Source organism: Ornithorhynchus anatinus, chromosome 4 (assembly GCF_004115215.2).
Source record: "Ornithorhynchus anatinus isolate Pmale09 chromosome 4, mOrnAna1.pri.v4, whole genome shotgun sequence".
NCBI lineage: Eukaryota > Metazoa > Chordata > Mammalia > Monotremata > Ornithorhynchidae > Ornithorhynchus > Ornithorhynchus anatinus.
The window spans coordinates 107518101-107541338 of record NC_041731.1 but is presented as its reverse complement, the minus strand read 5'-3'; positions in this window follow the sequence as shown (position 1 = coordinate 107541338).

Genomic DNA, 23238 nt, shown 5'->3' with positions numbered 1-23238 from the left:
GGAAACACTGAAAAATTTGGGTAAATTTATTATGAAGCTTGACACTCACATCATGTGTTGAACTTATACTATCATAACATAAGCTAGAAATAAGCCAAAAAAAAAAAAAAGGTTACCTCTGTAAGGACATAAGAATAACTATCCCCAATTCATGCCTCTTTCATACATACTGTATTTTAAACCCAATAACTTAATTCAGTGGGGGAAACTAGAATATGTTGTAAAAGGTAATATTTCTCATTGGAACTCCGACTGCTAAAAAAGGTTCTCCTCCTACTGGACATTTATCTGTATCTATGCTTATTTTTATTTTCCACTTCAAATGGCAGATTTGTTTTATTAGACTTTCACCCTAGCATTAGGCAAACTAATAAAATAAGAAGTATTAAAGGGTAGACACCACTGAGACATTACATTTTTCTGACAGATTGTTTGGGTACTGCAGCTTGGGCATTTTATTTATGGGCTATTTATTAGATTGCTAAAATTGCACTTTGCTAAAAACAGCCTCCAAGTGCTAGGGTCAGTAAAATAGCATAAATAAAAATATAAAAATGTCGATGAAGCTTAACCAGTGGTGCAGCAGTATCTAATCTTGGATAGTCTTAACAAAACACTACTCGTCTCTGATAGAGACAATTAAAAAAATTGGAGCCCACTTTAGTGAGTATTTCTTCTTCTAGCACTGTTCCCTTCCATTCATTTTTTTTTCATATTGCTTATGTTACGTGTCCTTTTGATAAAATAGAAAAAAATAGAATGTTGGTTTGGGGAATTGGCTATTTCATATTTTCCTTCTGTTGATAAGAAATGGAAAAACCCAGTTCTTTTCTTTATTGTTTTAGAAATTAATTGAAGTCACATATGGAAACAATGTGGCTCGTTTAGGGATTGAAATGGAAAATGAAACCAAAGCACAGAAAGTCTAAATTCATTACATTAAAAAGATGGGTTTTTTTTGTGGAAACGTTCATTCTTTGAGACTTCATTCTTTGAGTTCTTCTCTTGCTGTTATGTGAAATATGGTTCAAATGTATTTGAGAATTTAATATTCATTTGAACTTTTTTAAATTTATCAACAATATCAGAAGTTTTGATTACAGGCTGAGGATTCAGCCAACATAATTTATAATTAAATGCTGCTTATAAATCACAGACTAATCTATAAAAAAAAAAGCCCATATTTTTGTTTAGGGATGGTCTTCGTTATAGAAAATGAATCAAAGAAGAAAAATGGGTTGTTTTTTTTTGTTGGATACAGGCTTCAGTGCTCAAATTTTAGAGATTTCCATATTTTAGTTTTTGTGGGGTAAACTTTATGGCCTATCTAATTCCAAGCACTTAGTACAGTGCTCTGCACACAGTAAGTGCTCAATAAATATGATTGAATGAATCTAATAAATTACACTGTTCCTGTGTTTGTGTGTGTGCGTTTGTGCTTGTGTTTCATTTTCTGATCTGTGCTTATTATTCTCTTATTCTCTTATTATTCTCAAGACTACTAACCTTAGCATTACATGAACTTTTTATTTTATTTTAATTATTCTGGTGTTAGTGTCAGAAATGCTCCTTAAGAAATTGGGGCTAATCCTGCTAATTAATTATGTTATTTGTTAATAATAATAATTCTGGTATTTGTAAAGTGCTTACTATGTGTCAGTCACTGTACTGATCGGTGGGGTTAAATACAAAATAATCAGGCTGGAAAAAGTTCTTGTCCCACGTGAGGCTCACAGTCTTAATCTCCATTTTACAGATGAGGTAACTGAAGCACAGAGAAGTGCATGTGTAAAATTGTGCTAAGTGCTAAACTATCCTTTCTTTACCAAAAATGGGGTCAAATGGGGTCATTAGCTTTTAAGTATTATGGAGGCTATTTTCAGAGTATTGGAGTGGAGAGGGGGGTATATATTTAAACTACAATAGTGCCCCATAGTGCAAACTCAAAGTAACTCTTGGTGTGTGTTGCTAATGAGAGTTAAGCACTGTAATAAACACTTGGGAAAGTACACACATTCTATAGTCTGTTAAGCCCCATCTTCACTCTGAAGAATTCTAGGGATGCTCTTCACTCCACAGAAACCGTCCTCTCCATGATCTAGACTAATTCAATGGTCTCTACTCCATTCTAATCCTCCTCGACCTGTCAGCTGCCTTCAACACTGTTAATGTTTCCACCCCTTCTTCTGGAAACATTATCCAACATTGGCTTCACTGACTCTCTACTTTCCTGATTCTCCTCATCTCTCTGGCCTTTCATTCTCAGTCTCCTTTATGGGCTCATCTTCTGCCTCCCACACCCTAACTGCTGGGGTCCCTCAAGGTTCTGTTCTGGATCCCCTTCTATTCTCCCTCTACACTTACTCCCTTGGAGAACTCATTCACTCCCATGGCTTCAACTTCCATCTCTGTGTAGATGATACCCAAATCTTTACCTCTCTCTTTCTCTCCAGGCTTGCATCTCCTAATGCCTTCAAGACATCTTTACTTGGATGTCCTCCCTTCACTTCAAACTTAACATGTCCAAAACAGAGCTCCTTATCTTCCCTCCCAAACCCTGTGCTCTCCCTAACTTTCCCATAGCTGTAGATGGTACCACCCCCTTGACTTCTATCTCTCATTCAACTCACATATTCAATCCTTCACCAAATCCAGTTAGTCCCACCTTCACAGCGTAGGTAAAATTCACCCTTTACTTTCCATCCAAACTGTTACCACATTACTATAATTACTCATCCTATCTCGCCTAGTAATGTGCATCAGCCTTCTTGCTGACATCCCAACCTCCTGCCTCTCCCCACACCAGTCCATACTTCATTCTGCTTCCCAGATCATCTTTCTACAAAAATGAGCAGGACATGTTACATCCCCACTCCCTCAACAATCTCCAGTGTTATCTATCCACCTCCATATCAAACAAAAACGTCTCACAGTTGGCTTTAAAGCACTCCATCACCTTGCACTCTCCTATTTCTACAACCCAGCCCGCTCATTTCACTCCTCTGGTGCTAACATAATAATAATAATAATAATGTTGGTATTTGTTAAGCGCTTACTATGTGCCGAGCACTGTTCTAAGCGCTGGGGTAGACATAGGGGAATCAGGTTGTCCCACGTGGGGCTCACAGTCTTAATCCCCATTTTACAGATGAGGGAACTGAGGCACAGAGAAATTAAGTGACTTGCCCACGGTCACACAGCCGACAAGTGGCAGAGCTGGGATTCGAACTCATGAGCCCTGACTCCAAAGCCCATGCTCTTTCCACTGAGCCACGCTGCTTCAGTGTACTAACCTTCTCAGTGTACCCCAATCTTGCCTTTCTCAATGCTGACCCCTGGTACACATCCTTCCTCTGATCTAGAACACCCTCCCTCTTCAAATCAACCAGACAGTTACTCTCCCCCACCGTCAAAGCCTTTTTGAATGCACATCTGCTCCAAGGGGTCTTCCCAGGCTAAACCCTACTTTACCTCATCTCCCACTCTCTTATGCATCACCCTGACTTGCTTCCTTTGCTCTTCCCCTTCTATTACTAGCTCCCCACGTCTTACGTATATGTGTGTAATTTTATATATTGGTACTGATGTCTTTCTCTCCCCTCTCGACTGTGAGTGCATTGTGGTCAGAGAATGTCACTGCTTATTGTATTGTACTTTCCCAAGCACTTAGTACAGTGGTCTGCGCACAGTAAGTGCTTAATAAATATGATTGAATGAATGAATGAATGTGCCTTTAACCACATCTCCACTTAGTCAGCTACACTGGATTCATGCAGATGGTATCCAGATTACAGTTTTGTGAATTTGGAGTACTAAACTAAGTGTCACCTTTGGGTCCTGCAAAGAGGCAATATCAGTCAATCAATCAATCAATCAAACAAATGTAATTATTAACTTGTATCTATACCAGCACTCCTAACAGTGTTTGACACATATTACATGCTTAACAAATAGCATTAAAAAATTGAGCACTTATTATGTGCAAAGCATTTTATTAAGCTCTTGGGAGAGTGCATTACAACAGTATTAGTAAATATGATCCCTGCTTATAAGGAGCTTATAGTCTAAAGGGGGAGACAGTAACATAAATAAATTCCAGATATGTACTTAAACACCGTAGGGTTGGATCAGTGGGGAGGGAAATGTAGGGTGTGAATCCAAGAGGTGGGGTGATGCAGAAGGAAGTGGCAGAAGAGAAGATGAGAGTTTATTCGGGGCAGGTCTTTTGGAAGAGGTGTGCTTTTAGTAAGATTTTAAAGGTATGGACAATGATCATCTGTCAAAGATGAAGAGACAGAGTGCTTCATGCTAAAGACAGGATGTGGGCAAGAGGTCCACGGTGAAATAAGAGTGTGGTGAGTAGGTTGGTGTTATAGGGGCTAACTGTGCAAACCAGGTTACAATAGGAAAGCAGTGTGGTAACGTAAGAGTGCCTGAATGCATAAAGTTGATGATAAGGTATTTCTATTTTATGCAGAGGTGGATGGGTAACCAGTGGAGGTTCTTGAGGAAGAGGAAACATGTACTGAATAGTTTTGTAGGAAAATGATCTGGGCAGTGGAATGCAGCATATACTCACGCGGGGAGAGAGAAATATCAGGGAGGTTAACAAAGAAGCCAATGCAGTAGTCAAGGTAGGATAGGACTAGTGATTGGATTAACATGGCAACTGTTTGAAGGAAAGGAAAGAGTAGATTTTAGTAATTCTATGAACCAACAGATTTGGTGACATATTGAACATGTGTTTTGAAGGATAGAAGTTGAGGATAATGCCAAGGTTAGGGGCTTGTGAGATAGGTAGTGCTGTCTACTGTGATGGAAATATCAGTTTGAGGACCAGGTTTTGGTGGGAGTATGTTTTGGGCATATTAAACTTGAAGTGTCATTGGGACACCCAAGTAGAGATGTTCTGAAGGCCGGAAGAAATGTGAGACTGCAGAGGAGAGAAATCACAGCTGGAGATGTAGATGGGAGATGGAGTGTACTTTGTGTCACTCTATTAAGGATGAGGTTTTTGCCCTTGCCAGCCACTCTTTTTGGGAAACAGGACAACAAAGTTTAATTCTATTTATGGAGAAAGACTTCTCGATTTAGCTCTATGTATGATGGCTTCTCCCCAATAGACTGAAAGCTCCCTGTTCACCCGTTCACTCCTTGGAAACTGCTATCCCTAAGGTCACCAATGATATCCTTGCCAAATTCAATGGTCTCTACTCTGTCCTAATCCTCCTTAACCTCTCAGTTGTCTTCATCACTGTGAACACTGCTTTTCCTGGAAATATTGATTAACCTTGGTATTACTGACACAGTCTTGTCCACTTATCTCTCTGGCTGCTTGTATTCGGTCTCTTTTGCAGACACTTTCTCTGCCTCCCATTCTGTAACTGTTGGGGTTCCTTAAAATTTGTTGCTGTAGGGCTGAGTGTGGATTGAATATCAAGTGCTTAAAGGATACAGTTCCAAATGCATAGGTGATGTAGAAGGGAAAGTGAGTAGAGGATATGCGGGCTTAATTAGAGAAGACTTTTTAGAGGAGTTGTGAGGTTAGGATGGCTCTGAATCTAGGAAAAGGGGTGGTCTGGTGAATATGAATGGGGAGGAATTTCCAGGCTGGAGAGAGGATTTGGACAAGGGATGAGCAGTGAGATGGATGAGATAGAAGTTCAGTGCGTATGTTATATCCTACTACAACCCAGCCCACTCACTTCACTCTTCTAATGCCACCATATGCAGTGTGCCTCAATTTTGGCTATCTCACCACCAAACTCAAACTCAAGAACTCTCTCAAGTTCTGCCTCTGCCTCTGCCTCTGAATGTCCTCTTTCATATCAGGCAAGCAATTACTCTTCCCACCTTCAAAGCCTTGGTCTCTTGATTTTAAGTCCCATGCTTTATCCACTAGGTCACGCTTTGCGATGCTAACCCAGCCATGCCAGTATATCAGTAGCAGCATTTTTGTGAGAGCCTACTGCTCAAATAGCAGTCTGTTTTTAAGTAGCATAACACCCCTGAAGCAGCCCAAAGTGGTTAGCAGCTGGTTCAAAACATTAAATGAGTGAATGTAAGTCTTGAAGAGCATTGACAACTAATGAACACTAATTCACTTATCCACAAATACTAGCTCACAATGTTACACTTTGTCATTTTTCTTTTAGAAAGAGAAAGTTGTGGTGTTCAACATCACCACAATTTCAGGAGTTTACCATCTAGGCCATTCTGTATCCAAACCATATATTCCCTGCCCTTGAACAAGACATTAGCCTGAGAATGATCTTGGAGGATGATAGTATAGAGAAGCAGTGCTACCTAGTGGATAAAGCATGGCTTTGGGTGTCAGAGGGATCTAGGTTCTAATCCTGGCTTTGCCACTTGTCTGCTGTGTGACCTTGGACAAGTCACTTCACTTCTCTGTGCCTCAGTTACCTCACCTCTAAAATGGGGATTAAGCCTGTGAGCCATGTAAGATATGGAATGTGTACAACCTGATTACCTTATATCTACATCAGCACCTAGAATAGTTCCTGGATCATAATAAGCACTTAATAAGTACCATTTTAAAAATACATATCAATGTTTATGAGGACAGGAGTTCAGTTACCATTACCTCTAGAAGCACACTTTCAAAATTTAGTCTTTGAGCCTCATGTGGGACAAGGTCAGTCTCCCACCTGATTATCTTGTATCTATCTCCGTGCTTAGTACAGTGCTTGGCACACAGTAAATGCTTAATCAGTAGTATAACAACAATAATAATAATAGCATTTGAAATATTATTTTGAATATTCATTTTAGTTTTATCCATCCTGTAGTCATAGGATTTGGGCTCTGTTCACTTTTCATTGTGGCCTAGTGTGTAGAGCAAAGGCCTGGTTGTCAGTAGGACTGGGATTTTAATCCTGGCTCTACTACTTGTTTGCTGTGTGACCTTGGGCAAGTGACATAGCCTCTCTGTGCCTCAGTTACCTTATCTGTAAAATGGGGATTCAGACTATGAGCTTCATGTGGGATGGGGACTGTGTCCAACCCAATTAGCATGTATCTACCACAGCACTTAGTACAGTGCCTGACACTCTACAAATACCATAAAAAAATGACACAATCCACAGGGCCCAGATCATAGAGATGCCCATGATTATTTCTATCAGAAAACAGTGCCACCATGAATTCTAGCTTTTACACATAGCCTTTATTTTTATATGCATATATTGGAAGAGTCAAAATTTGGCTCCTCAGGTGTGATTTTAGCAACTATGTGCCCTTCCATTGCAGATTACAGTGTGACTAATCACTGTCACAGATAAATTAAAAACATTTCATTTCTACTTGATTTGTTAACTTAATTAGAATTAAAAAAATCAAAACACTAGGCTCAAGTCCCATTTGTAATGGTAGAGCCATTTGCAAATTAATAGAGTTGCATAAAAAGATATGGTACAAGCTTATGGATATATAAAATAACCTCCTTCAGTCTACCAGATGCAGTACTCTAAGCCCTCTTTCCATATTATTATATCGTATCATTGACATGATAGCACTCTGCTAATGACTTCAAATTTTAAATTAAGCTATATTTAAATTTCCCCCAATCTCCTTCAATTCTTATCACCTTTGGCAGCCAGTCCCCAAATCCATGCTTCTGTAGCATTAAAATCCCCCTGTGCATTGTCTCTGACAGATGAGCTGAGTTTATGGTGATCCCTTTCTCTCAGGCTCAAAATATTAAGTTTAAATCTAAACACAGTTTGTACATAACCAAGGGGTTTCTTTGAACCCGATTTAATGCTCAGAGCTGTAGTATGTTCAGTTTCATCTCCCGCAGAGGAAGCAGCTTGATTTTTCATGCAAACCATAACAATCCATTTTAGAAATTCTACTGCTTACAAACCTATAGGTTGATCTAAAGGTATATATTCATTATCTCCATTCCCAAACTATCCTCTCTTGATGCTCAAATTGATGTCTTTGACACCACCCTCTCTACTGTATTCAATTCACTCACTCCCCCATCCCTTTGCCAATCTCCTACCACTTAACCAAAACCCTGGATTTGCCTCATCTACTTCCTGTGCATGAGGTGTGGAGAGCTGCAGGCTGAAACAAACATATCAGACCGATCTTGTCCATCTCACAATCACCCTCTACTTAACTCTGCCTTTTTCCCCATCCAGCAACATTATTTCTTCATCCTTATTGACTCCCTTATTGGCTTCCCTGACCAAGCCCTCTTTTCCTCTTCTTCCATTCCCTTCTGCATCTCTCTGACTTGCTGCCCCCACTCTCAGACCCATAGCACTTATGTACATATTTGAATTTTATTTGTTTATTCATTCATTGATTCAATTGTATTTTTTGAGTGCTTACTTTGTGCAGAGCACTGTACTAAGTGCTTGGAAAGTACAGTTAATCAACAAAGAGAGACAATCCCTGCCCACAATGGTTAATGTCTGTCTCCCTGTCTAAACTGGAAACTCCTTGTGGGCAAGGAAAGTGTCTGTTACTTTGTTATATTCTTCTTTCCCAAGAGCTTACTACAGTGCTTTGCACACAGTAAGCTCTCAATAAATATGATTGACTGACTGACTTCCATGTTCATTGCCATCTCTCTCAATCTATTCAGTCTGTCACCAAATCCTGGCAGTTCAACATTCACAACATTGCTAAAATCCACCCTTTCTTCTCCATCTAACAGCAACTATATGAATCCAAGCACTTATCCTATCTCGCCTTGATTACTCCATCAGCCTCCTTGCTGACCTCCCTGCCTATGCTGTTTCTCCCAACTCAAGTCCATACTTTACTCAGCTGCCCAGATCATTTTTCTACAAAAATAATTCAGTCCATATTTCTCTACTCCTTTTAAGACCCTCCAGTGGTTGCCCATCTACCTCCTAATCAAACAGAAACTTGTATCATTGGCTTTAAAGCACTGAAATCAGATTGTTCCCTTCTACCTCACCTCTGAATTTCTCCTGCAATCCAGCCCATTCACTTCACTCCTCTAATACCAACCCAGTCACTGTACCTTGATCTCATCTTTTTCACCACTGAACCCTCTCCCATATCCTGCCTATAGCCTGGAACACCCTCCACTTTCATATTCATTCATTCATTCATTCGTACAATTATATTTATTAAGCACTTAATAATAATAATAATGTTGGTATTTGTTAAGCACTTACTATGTGCAGAGCACTGTTCTAAGCAATGGGGTAGATACAGGCTCATCAGGTTGTCCCACGTGAAGCTCACAGTCTTAATCCCCATTTTACAGATGAGGGAATTGAGGCAGAGAGAAGCGAAGTGACTTGCCCACAGTCACATAGCTGACAAGTGGCAGAGCAGGAATTCGAACCCATGACCTCTGACTCCCAAGCCTGGACTCTTCCCACTGAGCCACTCTACTTCCCCCACTTACTGTGTACAGACCACTGTACTAAGCACTTGGAAAGTACAGTTCAGCAATTCATATCCAAAAGACCATCACTCTCCCCACCTTCAAAGCCTCATTAAAATCTTATTTTCTCCAAGAGGCCTTCCCTTATTAAGACTTCATTTCCTCTGCGCCCTCTCCCTTCTCTGTCACCCTTGCTCTTGGATTTGTACCCTTTATCGACCCCACCCTTCGATCCCACCCTTAGCCCCCAGCACTTATGTACATATCCTTAATTTATTTATCTATATTAATGTCTGCCTCCCTCTCTGGACCTTAAATACCTTAAGGGCAGGGAATATCTCTAGCAACCCTTTTGTATCACAGTCTTTCAAACAATTAATAGTATTCTGCACACAGTAAGTGTTCAATAAATATATTTGATTGATTGAGGTCACTACATTACACTGCATGTTCTTAGAGAAGCAGTGCGGCTCAGTGGAAGGAGCCCGGGCTTGGGAGACAGAGGTCATGGGTTCTGATCCCGGTTCTGCCGCTTGTCAGTTGTGTGACCTTGGACAAGTAGCTTAACTTCTCTGAGCCTCAGTTCTCTAATCAGGAAAATGGGGATGAAGACTGTGAGCCCCACGTGGGACAATCTGATTACCTTGTATCTACCCCAGCATTTAGAACAGTGCTTGTCACATAGTAAGAGCTTAACAAATACCAACATTAATGTTCCTCCAGTGAAACATAGTATCATCATACCAACACACATCATGGAACATAACGGAGTGGCACATTTTTCTCTGCCATATAGGAACAAAACTCTAAAGCTGGCCCTCTCTGTTTCTCCAGACAGAGTCATAAAAAATGTTCTTGACAACCTGGGTGGAGGTTTGAAGAAGTAAGGCTTCTAAACAATGATAGTATCAAAATGTTTCTTCATTCATTCAATCCATATTTTTTGAGCACCTACTGTATGCAAAGTACTGTACTAAGTGCTTGGGAAGTACAATTCAGGAACAAATAGAGATGATCCCTACCCAACAACAGGCTTACCGTCTAGAAGGGGGAGACAGATAACAAAACGAAATAAAATGAGTAGACAGGCATCAATAGCATCAATATAAATGAAGAGAATTATAGAGAATGAAATCATATGATAAAAAAGAGACTACATAGTGATTTTAAGGGCTAGGAACATATTGATTCCATAAAACTGATCAAATTCCAGTAGGACAGATTTTCACTAGGATAATTAGCTGATTAGTTTCCTGAGAATTAATATCCTCTGATTGTTTGACCTACTTGTATCCCTCTCTACTGGCTCTTTCTTACCCTATGATCTAGTCTCCATTACCCTCATTTCCATCTTCCATTTTAGCTTTCTCTTCCCCACATCCTATGTCTGGCCTGCAATGCCCTCCCTCTTCAAACATAAAAGACAATTACTCTCTTCCTCTTTAAAGCCTTATGGAAGGCACAGCTCCTCCAAGATGCCTTCCCTGACTAAGGCCTCCTTTCTCTTCTCCCTCTGACTTCTACATTGCCTTGAGTTGCTCCCTTTGTTCATCCACACCTCTCATCTCCAAAGCACAAGCATCTATGATTTAGTTATTTATATCAATGTCTGTCTCCCCCTCTAGATTGTGAGCTTGTTGTGTCCGTTTGTTATTGTATTGTACTCTCCCAAGTACATAGTACTTGGACAAAGAGTATACACTCAATAAATATGACTGATTGAATGAATCAATTAATCTCTATAAATACAATTGAATGAATAAATGAAAGAATGAGTTTTCATTTCTTCTTTTGTATTTTCTCCACTCATTTGATTATCCCATCTTTGTTCTCAGTCTTTGTTTCTTCTTCATGATATCCTTTTCACTCCACTTTAGTTTCCATTTCCTAATCTCTTTTTTTCCTACTCTTCCTTGTATTTCTTATTGTTAATCCTTTGTGTGTTTTTTTTTCTTTCTCTTCCTTTATTCCCAAGGGCATGTTTGCTAATTCAGGTCCAGTAATACACAGGTTGTTAAATTGTCAGTGTTGTCAAAGGGTCTGCTCTGAGCACACAAAACCTTCTCCCAATTCAACCATATGTGGTAATGAATGTATAGAGGTAGGTAAATTATGTACATAGGATGTTTGTTATGTACATAAATGCGATGGGATATTGTGAGGTGCAACAGCAGTGCAGAAGTGACTGTTGGGAGGAAATAACCTGGAGAGATTAGAACTTGTTCTAGGTAGGCCTCCTGAAGAACATATGAGATTGAATAATTTCCCAGATGAAGAACAGAAGCATTTTCTCGCAACTGTTTCCTGGTCTCTTGTTGTATCCTCCAAGATAGCTGAATATAATAAGTTGAATGGAACTGGACCACTTCTCATCTTTGCTTTACCAGCTCACCTCCTCCAAGAGGCCTTCCCAGACTGATCTTACCTTTTACCTCTGCTCCTTCTCTGCCCCGCCTTGACCTCCCCTCAGCACTGTGCTTGTCCACTCATTTGTATCTATTTTTATTACCCTATTTATTTTGTTAATGAGATGTAAATCCCCTTGATTCTATTTATTGCTATTGTTTTTGTCTCCCCCGATTAGACTGTAAGCCCGTCAATGGGCAGGGATTGTCTCTATCTGTTGCCAAATTGTACATTCCAAGAGCTTAGTACAGTGCTCTATACATAGTAAGCGCTCAATAAATACTATTGAATGAATGAATGGATCAGACAGGGCACCTTGGTTCTGACCAAGGTAGTTAGTTATGCCATCATGAAGAAAACTTTAGAACCTTGAATATTTCAGGGAAGCCAAGTTTACAAGGCAATAACCAGAGCCCAGATCTTCTGTTTGGCTTTTGTAAGGTCTATGAAAATGCTATAGCAATCTTGCTACAGCTGCCTGCAATTTGCCTCCATCTGATGAGCTGCACAGATCATGAAAGATCATAAAAGTAGCATGACATAGTGGATAGAGCGCAGGCCTGGGAGTCAGAAGGTCATGGGCTCTAATCTTGGCTCTGCCACTTGTCTTCTGTGTGACCTTGGGTGAGTCACTTGACTTCTCTTTGCCTCAGCTACCTCATTGGTAAAATGGGAAGTGAAACTGTGAGCCCCACATGTGACAAGGTCTGTAGCCAACCCAATTTGCTTCTATCCACCCCATGCTTAGTAGAGTGTGTGGCAAATAGTAAGTGCTTAACAAATAGTACAATTATTATTATTATTATCATGTCCTGTGGTGAGATGCTAGATTCCATGAGTTTCTATAGCAAATGACTTTTAGGAAAGAGTGTTTTGAAGGAAACAGAGGATGCTTAGGACTTATACAGGAAGAGGGGTGAAGATATTTTCTGCTAAAAAAAAAAAGGGGTGGAAAAAGAAATACAAATGATTTCCCCAACCAACAGCCCTTGGAGTTTCAGCCCTAAAATGATAAAAGAAAGTGAGGAAATACTGAGAGTGGTAAGCATCCCTCTATTCCCAAAGGCTCAATAGCTGAAAGAGACCGGGCTTGGAAGTCAGAGGTCATAGGTTCGAATCCCGGCTCTGCAACTTGTCAGTTGTGTGGCTGAGGGCAAATCACTTAACTTCTCTGTGCTTCGGTTACCTCATCTGTAAAATGGGGATTAAGACTGTGATCCTCACAGGGGACAACCTGTTTACCCTGTATCTACCCCAGCGTTTAGAACAGTGCTTTTAATGTTGGTATTTGTTAAGTGCTTACTATGTGCAGAACACTGTTCTAAACACTAGGGTAGACACAGGGGAATCAGGTTGTCCCACGTGGGCCTCACAGTCTTAATCCCCATTTTACAGATGAGGTCACTGAGGCACAGAGAAGTGAAGTGACTTGCCCGCATTCACACAGCTGAGAAGTGGCAGAGCTGGGATTCGAACTCATGACCCCTGACTCCAAAGCCCAGGCTCTTTCCACTGAGCCACGCTCTTCACATAGTAAGCGCTTAACAAATACTAACATCATTATTATTATAGCATATCAGCAACAGCGACTGCTGAAAACGTGCTACTGCAGAATTCTTCCCGTCCATCTCCCTTCTTAATTTCCCTGTTTGGTGCTCTGGGACGACTGAATTAGGTTACAAGCACACATGGTAGAATAAAGGGCCAAGAAGAAATTTAGTAGTGGTGCAACCACTGTGGAAAATGAATGGAATGATGGAATTATTGATGGACTAGCAAATGGAATTTAGAATGTCAATGTAAGTTCATCTAACACCTCATCAGTCAGCCTTCTCTCGCTCTAAGCAATGAACACACTATTCGTTTGTCACTAAGTGGAACTCCCTATCAGCTTCATTTCTTTCTTTTGCTATTTTTTTTTTCCTTTTCATAACTATTTATGAGAGTCCATCAAATTCACATTTAAAATCCTGGGTACTTCAAAGTGGTGATTTAATTTGGAAGCAAAAATTTAATTTGGAAGCAAAAATAAAACCTAGAGAGTGGATGGGTATTCCCCTTCAGTAGTCTTTCTGAATCATCCAAATATTCCCTCTTTTGGTTACTTTTCATATTTCATTCAACATTTTCTGGATGTCTGCTTCTTGTCAGGACCCATGAGAAGTTTTATCCCCAGAGTTCCACCATACTCAATGCCTCTGGTGTCCACTCAGGATGTGCAGGATGCATTACTAGGAACTTCCTCAACATTCCTTTTACCCAAGCTTTCCTTCCTCATCTAACTCCTTGATACATTTTAAATGCTTTGACTCCTAATCAATTTTTCACAGTATTTTCTTTATTTATTCAGTCCTTGCCATTCTCTTAAGACATCTGGCATTATATTTAGCTTTCCTTCAAAATAAAAATTATGAGGTGAAAAACTTGTGATTTGCTAGTACTGTATTCAACTTGAATTTCATGTGCTTATGCTAATAGAATTAAATCCAAAGGGTCTTTTTGTTTTTTAAGAGATTTTTTTTCCCCCCACAGTCTGAAAAGATGAGCAGTTAAGGGGATTGGGACAAGGGGAGAATGTTGGAGCTAGAAAATTTCCAATTGTAATTTGCTTAATTCTGCTTCTCTAACAAAGATGATTCTGCTTTAAGGATGTGCACATGCTTTCTACAGACACCACCAAAGATGGGTAGGGTAGTTTTCTTATTTCTTTTTTTTCATGTGCAAATCTACTTTCTCCTAAATCCAGCACACATTTCAGTGACTTCATTGTCAACTTTTCTTTGTTTTTTTTCTTTTTCAACGGGGCATACAATATGCACCCAGCATATCCATAAAAGGTTGACTGCAAAATCGCATTTTATAGTCTGCCAAAGAATGTTTGTATTAAATTGCTTTAGACGAAGAAAGTTTCATTGTGATCAGAACCCAGGAGATATAAAAGGACCATAAAGTTTGGGTCATAATGTGAGTTTATAAGCCTTGCTTCTACTTAATTTAAATTATAGTGGCAGTGCAAGAAATTGTGGTTTACCAATAGCTGTAAGCCTAGGGCCAAATGCTTTCGTTCCACTAGCTGCTTCAAGTGCTTGCTTCCACTAGAAAGAGTTAACTGCCTTACAGAAATGTTTCTTGTAACTCATCATTTGAGAAAAATAAAACTTGGTTATCAGGCATAGGAACAAGTATTACTGTGGTCTACCATAATGAAGCAGTGAGTTTATTTCAGTGGTGACTCCATTTCAAGTTTCTCTTTGTTCCTGGATCTATGCCAGCATTCAAATCGTTGCCTGGAGCTGATGTGCATTGCTTCTGAGAAAAGAAATACTTTAACGTCTCTATTGAAAATGAAAGTGTACCTTGGGATCAGATCAGATTTGACCAAATATATGATATACAAATTCTACCGTTCTACCACTGGTCATGACAAATCATAATTACAGATATCTGGAAGAGCAACCTTTTTCAAATACTGAAGTTTATCTTAGACTTTTAAAGCAAAGAAAGATAGACTATGGCACCATTAGTATGGTCATTTCTGACTATATCTGTTTGGAGGGATTTTCGAAAGATTAAAATGACAGAAAAAGCCTTGATCAAATCCAGTAATCTCTTGAGTTTGATCTAGATGTTGCATACCCCCAGTGCACTGGTTAAAATATCAAGGGGGAGAAAGGAAACAGCCCTTTTGATTATTATTTAGAATTTATTTCGCCATCATTTGTCAAAATATTTGAGTAGCATGTTACTAACATAATTTAAAGATTATGCTAATTTCTTTAGTTTTAAAATCTCATTTGAGGATAACTGAAATTGATTATTTCTAATAATCACTTTTGAAGAAGAGGTAGCAGTTTATTCACATTTCCTCTCTGTGTTTCATTTACAACAATTATGATGATATTTATTGACTGCTAATTACATGCTAAACACTCTGCTTAGCACTAGCATAGAAACTTTTAATCAGAATGACATAGTCTCGGTAGTACCACAGGCCTTACAGTCTAAGAGGGTGGAGGGGAACAGATAATTTATCCCCATTTTACCGATGAAGAAACTGAGGCACAGAGAAATAAAGTGACTTCCCCAAGGTACCACAGCAGGTGAGTAGCAGAGGTGGCATTAGAATGCAGGCCTCAATAAATCAATTAATCGATCTATTGTATTTATTGACCACTTACTATGTGTAGAGCACTTTACTAAGCACTTAAAAGAGTACAATGCAAGGCATTGGCAGATACGTTCCATGCCCATAATGAGCTCCTGATTTCCGATTCCATTTTTGTTTGTATTAGATCCACAGCCTCCATGTTTATGTTTTAAATACCATCAGTTCTGCTTATGTTATATGTTTATATGATTTCATTATATGTTTTGGTTAGAATTGTTAGGGAATTAGGAATTATTCTCTCAATAACATGAGTCTTTTGGCTATATCCCCCCACTGTGCTGGAAAAAATGGTTTGCTCATATGCAAGGAGGACCAGAATGGCTGAATATTACTTCATAAGTTTTTCTTGCAACTTTTGCAAGACTGCAACCCTCACATTATAGAAGAACTGGGTGTAGAATGAAAAACGGGTTTTTTCACACCATGCTCAAATCACATAAAGTGTGTCCCAGTAGCCATCTATGCATTGAAATATAGAGAAGGGATTGGATTGTGGTAAATAACCATAACAGGGGAAAGGTGTAAAGGAAGGATATGTTATGAAGAATGATTTAAGTAACACTTCTAGCAATAAAATCAGATTTCTACCTATTCCCCATATAAAATGGGTAGCCATTACTTATTCAGCGCTGTACCTTAAGTCTTACTTGCTTTGGTATCTTAAAGGTGTTTCTTTTCATTGGATCAAGTATACTTAATACTTCAACACTTGTATAGAAATATTTTGCAGAGTTTCCTTCAATCATATCTGTGGGGGTTTTTTCTACTCTAATTTTTCCTTCAGAAAAACATTTTGAGTTCTGCATTGAAAAGTAGGAACCCCTTGGCACTTCTGTCTATTATTCTTTCCCAAGTGTTTAGTACACTGCTCGACATATTCTATTACTGCTACTGCTACATGTTTACGGCTACATGTTCCAAGTAAACAGCTTGCAATCGTAAGCAACCTTCTCCCACAAGGCAGTGAACTTGTTCAAATTATTAGTTGAGCATCAGTATTTGATGATGATGATGATGATGATGATGATGATGATGATGATGGTGATGATGATCTGAGTGGAATGTTCATTTAGGAGTAAAGAGGCAACACTTGGTCATGACAATATATACTGAGAGCCTGTGTTACCCTTGCATATGGATTCAAAACCTTTATTTACCTCACCTTCATCCCCACAGCATTCATATATATATAGCCACAATTTATTTTAATGTCTGTCTCCCCCTCTAGGGTTTAAGCTATTTGTCAGGAGGAAACATGTCTCATCAACTCCGCTGTGCTTTATGCTCCCAAGCACTTAATCCAAGTGCTCTATACACAATAAGTACTCAATAAGAATGATTGATTGACCACGTGGCAGACCTGATTATAGTGCTCGTGGCCTGGGCAGAGCCACTTGTGTCCTTTCATATCTGCAGTTGTGTTCCTGCTGGCACAGAATAGTCAGTCAATCATTTATATTGAGCACTGTGTTCAGAGCACTGTACTAGCTACTTTGGAGAGTATAATATGACCCAAAGCAGACACACTCCCTGCACACAGTGAGCTTACAGAATACAATGAGAGGGCAGGAGGACAGGGTATAGCCCAGTGTGAGTTGCATGTAAGGACTTGCTATATACAGCAACCATGTACAGCTAAAGTTATCATTGTAAAGTGCCATTCCAGTGCAGTAGCACTGTAACTCATCAAGAGATTGCTTTGGTAGCCACTGCAATCTTCACCATCCATACCAGTCACCCTTTTGATTTTTGATTCCTCCTGGGCATCTTCTTCATGGAACACCCCAACTGGTTCTTTGATCATCGATGGCATGGAGCCAGTGCATTGCCTTATTTTTTGAGCCAGATTCGAATTTTATTCTCCTGATCCCCAGAACTTTCCAATGGAGCAGGAGCAGGACTATCAGTCAGTTGCTGTGTGGAATTTATTGAGTGCTTATTCTGTGCAGAGAAGTGTATTCAGTTCTGGTAAGGGTACAAAACAATTGACTAGGAGCATGGCCTAGTGGAGGAGCAAATGGAGAGCAAGTGAATGTAGCAGGATATACTGCCCATTTAAGGAACTGGGACAGGAATGAAGGAGGTAGTAGTTACCAGTTAATAGTAGGATGACAAGCAAATTTGTGACGTGTTCCATAAGTTTTTTTTAAGAGAAGCAGCATGGCTAGTGAAAAGAGCGCTTAGTACAGTGCTCTGCAAATAGTAAGAACTCAATAAATACTATTGAATAAATGAAAGAGCACAGTCCTGGGAGTCTGAGGTCATGGGTTCTAATCCCAGATCCCCCTCTTATCAGCTGTGTGACTTTGGGCAAGTCACTTAACTTCTCTTTGCTTCAGTTACTCATCTGTAAAATGAGGATTAAGATTGGGAGTCCCACGTGGAACAACCTGATTGTCTTGGATCTACACCTGCACTTAGAACAGTGCTTGGCACGTAGTAAGCGCTTAACAAATACCATCATTTTTATTGTTAATGTTGAAGATACTTGAACACTTCTGAAGGCACTGGGGAAGGAGGCAGAGAAGAGTGAGAGGTTGATGATGGTAGTCATAGATGGGAGGTGGGGAGGTGTTTTCATATCTGAGAAGGGATGGGTTTCATCTATGCTTGTACCTGAGGTTAACGAGTTCATGTGTCAGCATGCTATTTATTATCACCCCCATTGCATTATGAGTAATTTTAGGACAGGAATGTTGTGAGTAGTGTCTTATATCTTGGTAAAGTAATAGTCTTTATTAAGTGCTTACTGTGTACAGAGTACTGTATTAAGAGCTGGGAAAGAACACAAAGGTGGAAATTAGACATGGCCTCTCTACCTCCAGGGGCTTAAGACCACTGTTAAAATAGAAGTGAAGCTTATCAGACTCAATTGCTACATGAGGAGCTCATCTCTAAAGAAGTTCCAAGGCCTGATTATGAGGCTCAATAAAAAGAATCACTGATACAAATAGGCTGGAATGGTTTTTATAACCAGAAAATTGCCTACTTTCCCAGAGAAGGTACTATCTTACTGATAAATGCAGTGGTAATAGGGGGTGAGTAGTTACCTATTAATTAAGACTTAAATTCAGGGCTTTCTATGTGTTAAGCACTGTGAAATAAACAGGGCAATTAGATCAAATAAAGAGTGTATTTCACTAGAGAACTGTGTTGCCTAGGAGAAAGAACACAGGTCTGGGAGTCAGAGGATCTGAGTTCTAATGCTAACTCCATCATTTGTCTGCTATGTGGCCTTGGGCAAGTTGCTTGACTTTATTTGTGCCTCAGTTATCTCATCCATAAAATGGGGATAAAGACTTTGAGTCCAATGTAAGATATGAACTATGTCCAACCTGTTTATCTTGGACCGACCCCAGAACTTAATAAAGTGTCTGGCTTGTAGTAACCGCTTAACAAATACAATATTAAAAAAAAAAAAAAAACAATTAGGGGCTCATGATCCAATAGTTAGGGAAAGCAAATCCTCATTTTTCATATGAGGAAACAGAAAGTATACATGACTTACCCAACATCACCACGGAGGCCAGTGGCCAGTTGCAGAGCCCAGGATTTCTGCCTTGAAGTTCCAAGTCCCTTGGCCATGCTGTCTCCCAGATGTGTAGTTATTTTAGAAAAACTCATTAACCCCACTCAAAACAAGGAGTGTTAAACTTTGTTTTATGCCAATATTCCAATTCAATGAGCTGCATTCCATTCCCCAACATAGGGTTTATGGTTAGGTAGCACTCACAACTCAGTTATTTTAACTGTTTAGCCCCTTGAATAATTGGTGATGACCCCTAAAAGAGTATCCCATTAAGGATCATATTACCTTGTTCTTTACCTAATTTTATTTTTCTTCAAAGGAGATTTTGAAGACACTTTAAATGATTTTAAAAAATACAAGGAAGGACATCTCACCCTTTTCCCCCAGAATGTATTAGGTGGAAAATACCTACAAAACTACTCTGGGATGATTTCTAGCCCATCAAAGAAAAATACCATAACATACAACAGACAAAATTCTCATGAGACCCTTAAGAAATAAAATGTTTATAACCTCCCTTTAGGAGAATAATTTTTTAAAAAAAACACCAACATGGCCTAGTGGAAAGAACACGGGACTGGGAGTCACAAAGTCTGGATTCTAATCCTGTATCTGCAATTTGTCAACTGTAAGACTTGGAGTAGTCATTTAACTTTTCAGTGGCTCAGTTTCCTCATCTGTAAAGTGGGGATTTGTTGCCTCTTCTACTTCTCTCTTAAAATGTAAGCCCAGTGTTGGGACAGAGATTGTGTCTGATTGGATTTCATGTATCTACCCCAGTACTTCTCTTCTCAGGGTCTTACCTGGAGAGTTTCCAGTACTTTACCAGTCTCGGTGATGGGAGGGAGAGTCAAGCAGAGGCCTATCCATTCCATTCCTAGCTGGAGTGGTGGCTAGTGAGTGGAAGACAATCCAAGTCAAAACTCACCTGTGCAGCAGCGGCATGGGAGAGAAACGAGGATGGAGACTCAAGTTTACTGTGCAGAAGGAAGCAGTGGTAAACCACTTCTATATTTTTAATTTTTACCAAGGAAGCTCTATGGATCCACTACCAGAACAATTGCACATGGAGAGCGGGGCGTTCTGGGAGCGATGTGTCTGTGGTGTTGCTGTGGATCGGAAATGACTCGATGGCATAAGACAAGACAAGGTCCCAGCACTCAGGAGATAGTAAGGGCTAAAAAAAACAAGTATTTATTTATGGAAGAGAGTGTTTAGGCTTTTTCATTTGACATTCTGTACTCTTGATATTAAGAGTAAGTGCTAACTAATTGGTACCATTTTCAGAGATGTAATTTAGGAGGTTTGAAAAGCAACACTTATACCTACCTGATGAGTGTTTGAAACAGGGTGTGGTGGTTGTTTGGGCATAGAGAAAGCCCAGCCTTCCTGGTAATCTTATTGTTAATAATAATAACAATAGCGTACTAATAATGCTGTAATAATTACATACTGATAATGATAATTGTGACATTTGTTAAGCATCTGCTGTGTGTGAAACACTGTAATAATAATAATAATAGTAGTATTTGTTACGCACTTACTATGTGTAGAGCACTGTTCTAAGCACTGGGGTAGACACAGGGGAATCAGGTTGTCCCACGTGGGGCTCACAGTCTTAATCCCCATTTTACAGATGAGGTAACTGAGGCACAGAAAAGTTAAGTGACTTGCCCACAGTCACACGGCTGACAAGTGGCCGAGCCGGGATTCGAACCCATGACCTCTGACTCCAAAGCCCGTGTTCTTTCCACTGAGCCACGTTGCTTCTCTGAGCCACGTTGCTAAGGGTTGGGTAGATACAGTATAAGCAGGGCAGACATAGTCCCTGTCCCATATAGAATCTAAGCCAGAGGAAGAATACATGTTTAAATCTCCAGATGAGGAAACTGAGCTGCAGAAACGTTGAGTGATTTGCCCAAAGGCTCACAGCTAGTGAGTGGAAGAATCAGGTTTAGAACCTAGGCCCTCTGATGCCGAGGCCTGTGCTCTTTCCACTAGAACACAATGTTCTGTCAAAGGAGGAAATTACATTTTCTGGTGTGGCTTGTTCCGGATTAACTGGCTTTGACCTTGTGTATGTGAATTTAGTTTTTCCATTTTTTCAATTTTTGGTTTCACTTATTTGCATGGTATATGCATGGTTACTGGAAGTTATAAAATAAGGAACCTGAGTACATTTTAGATAGGATGGATTGAAAAAATGCTTTTAAAGATGGACTCATGGAGTTTCAGCCTTTGTTCCTGCAATATATTTGGGAATCGAACTATGTCTCATTTTTCCCCTTAGAAGAACAGGCTTTTAATGACTTGCCTCAAATTGCCTCTAAAGTTCTATCAAATTGTGTGGAAATGATTTTGTTGTTCCAAGATTATTTTAGGATTAAAATAACTTTCGGAGTATTTCCTATGTTGGAGTTTGCCTCTTTGTGATAAAACACATTATGAAATAAATGTTAAGCATAGCACTCTTCTTCAGTTTCCCATTATCACAAGCCTCAATTTTATGGACTAATGGAAAGGGGTAAAAAAAGCCCAACACAATTACAAAAACACAGGGACTCAAAAGCCTCACTGGGGCCATGAACACCCAAGTCCATTTCACTTCTATGTTGCCGTTTGAACTTGCTCACTCCTGCCTACCTAACCTGTGCTATACTAGGGAATATTGCAGCACTCTTTGGATAATCAGTCAACCAATCATATTTATTGAACACTTCATGTGTGGAAAGCACTGTGCTAAGTGCTTTGGAAAGTATAATATAACGAAGTTGGCAGACATTTTTTCTGCCCACAAGGAACTTACAGTCTAGAGGAAGAGACAGATATTAATATGAATTAATGAATTACAAATACGTACATAAATCCTGTGGGACTGAGGGTAGGATGTATAAAGGGTACAAATCCAAGTGCACAGAAGGGAGCTGGAGAAGAGGATATGTGGGCTTTCTTGGGAAAGGCCTCTTGGAGGAGAGGTGCTTTTAATAAGGCTTTGAAGGTGGGGAGAGTGATTGTCTTTCAGATATGAAGAGGGAAGAGTTCCCCGCCAGAGGTAGAATGTGGACAAGAAACAAGATCGAGGTATATCATCATCATCATCATCATGATCCATGATATTTATCGAATTCTTAATGTGACAGAGCATTGTATTAAGCTCTTGGGGGGGGGCAACGAGTTGGTAAACATGTTCCCTATAAGCATACAGACTAGAGGGAAGACAAATATGAATATGAATAAAAAACTTATAATACATATTTCAAAATGCATACATCAATGCTATGGGTTCAATACTATATGCCCAAAGGTCACAGATCAAAGTGCATCAGTGATGCAGAAGGGAGAGGGAGCTGGGGAAAAGAGAGCTTAAATGGTCAAGGCCTCTTGGAAGATATGTGACATCATTAAGGCTTGAAGGGGGGGAGAGTAGTAGTCTGGCATATATGGACAGAGGGAGGATGTGGGAAAAGGGTCAGTGGCATAATAGATGAGATCAGGGCATAGTGAGCAAGCTGGCATTAGAGGAGTCAAGTGTGCAGGCTAGTGAGCAAGCTGGCATTAGAGGAGTCAAGTGTGCAGGCTGGGCTCAAGTTGGAGATCAGAGAGATAAAGTAGGAGGGGGCAAACTGATGGAGTGCTTAAAAGCCAGTGGTAAGGAGTCTCTGTTTATGTGGAAGTGGAAGGTCAACCACTAGAGGTCCTTGAATTGGGTAGACACTAACTGAATGTTTAAGTTAGAAAAAT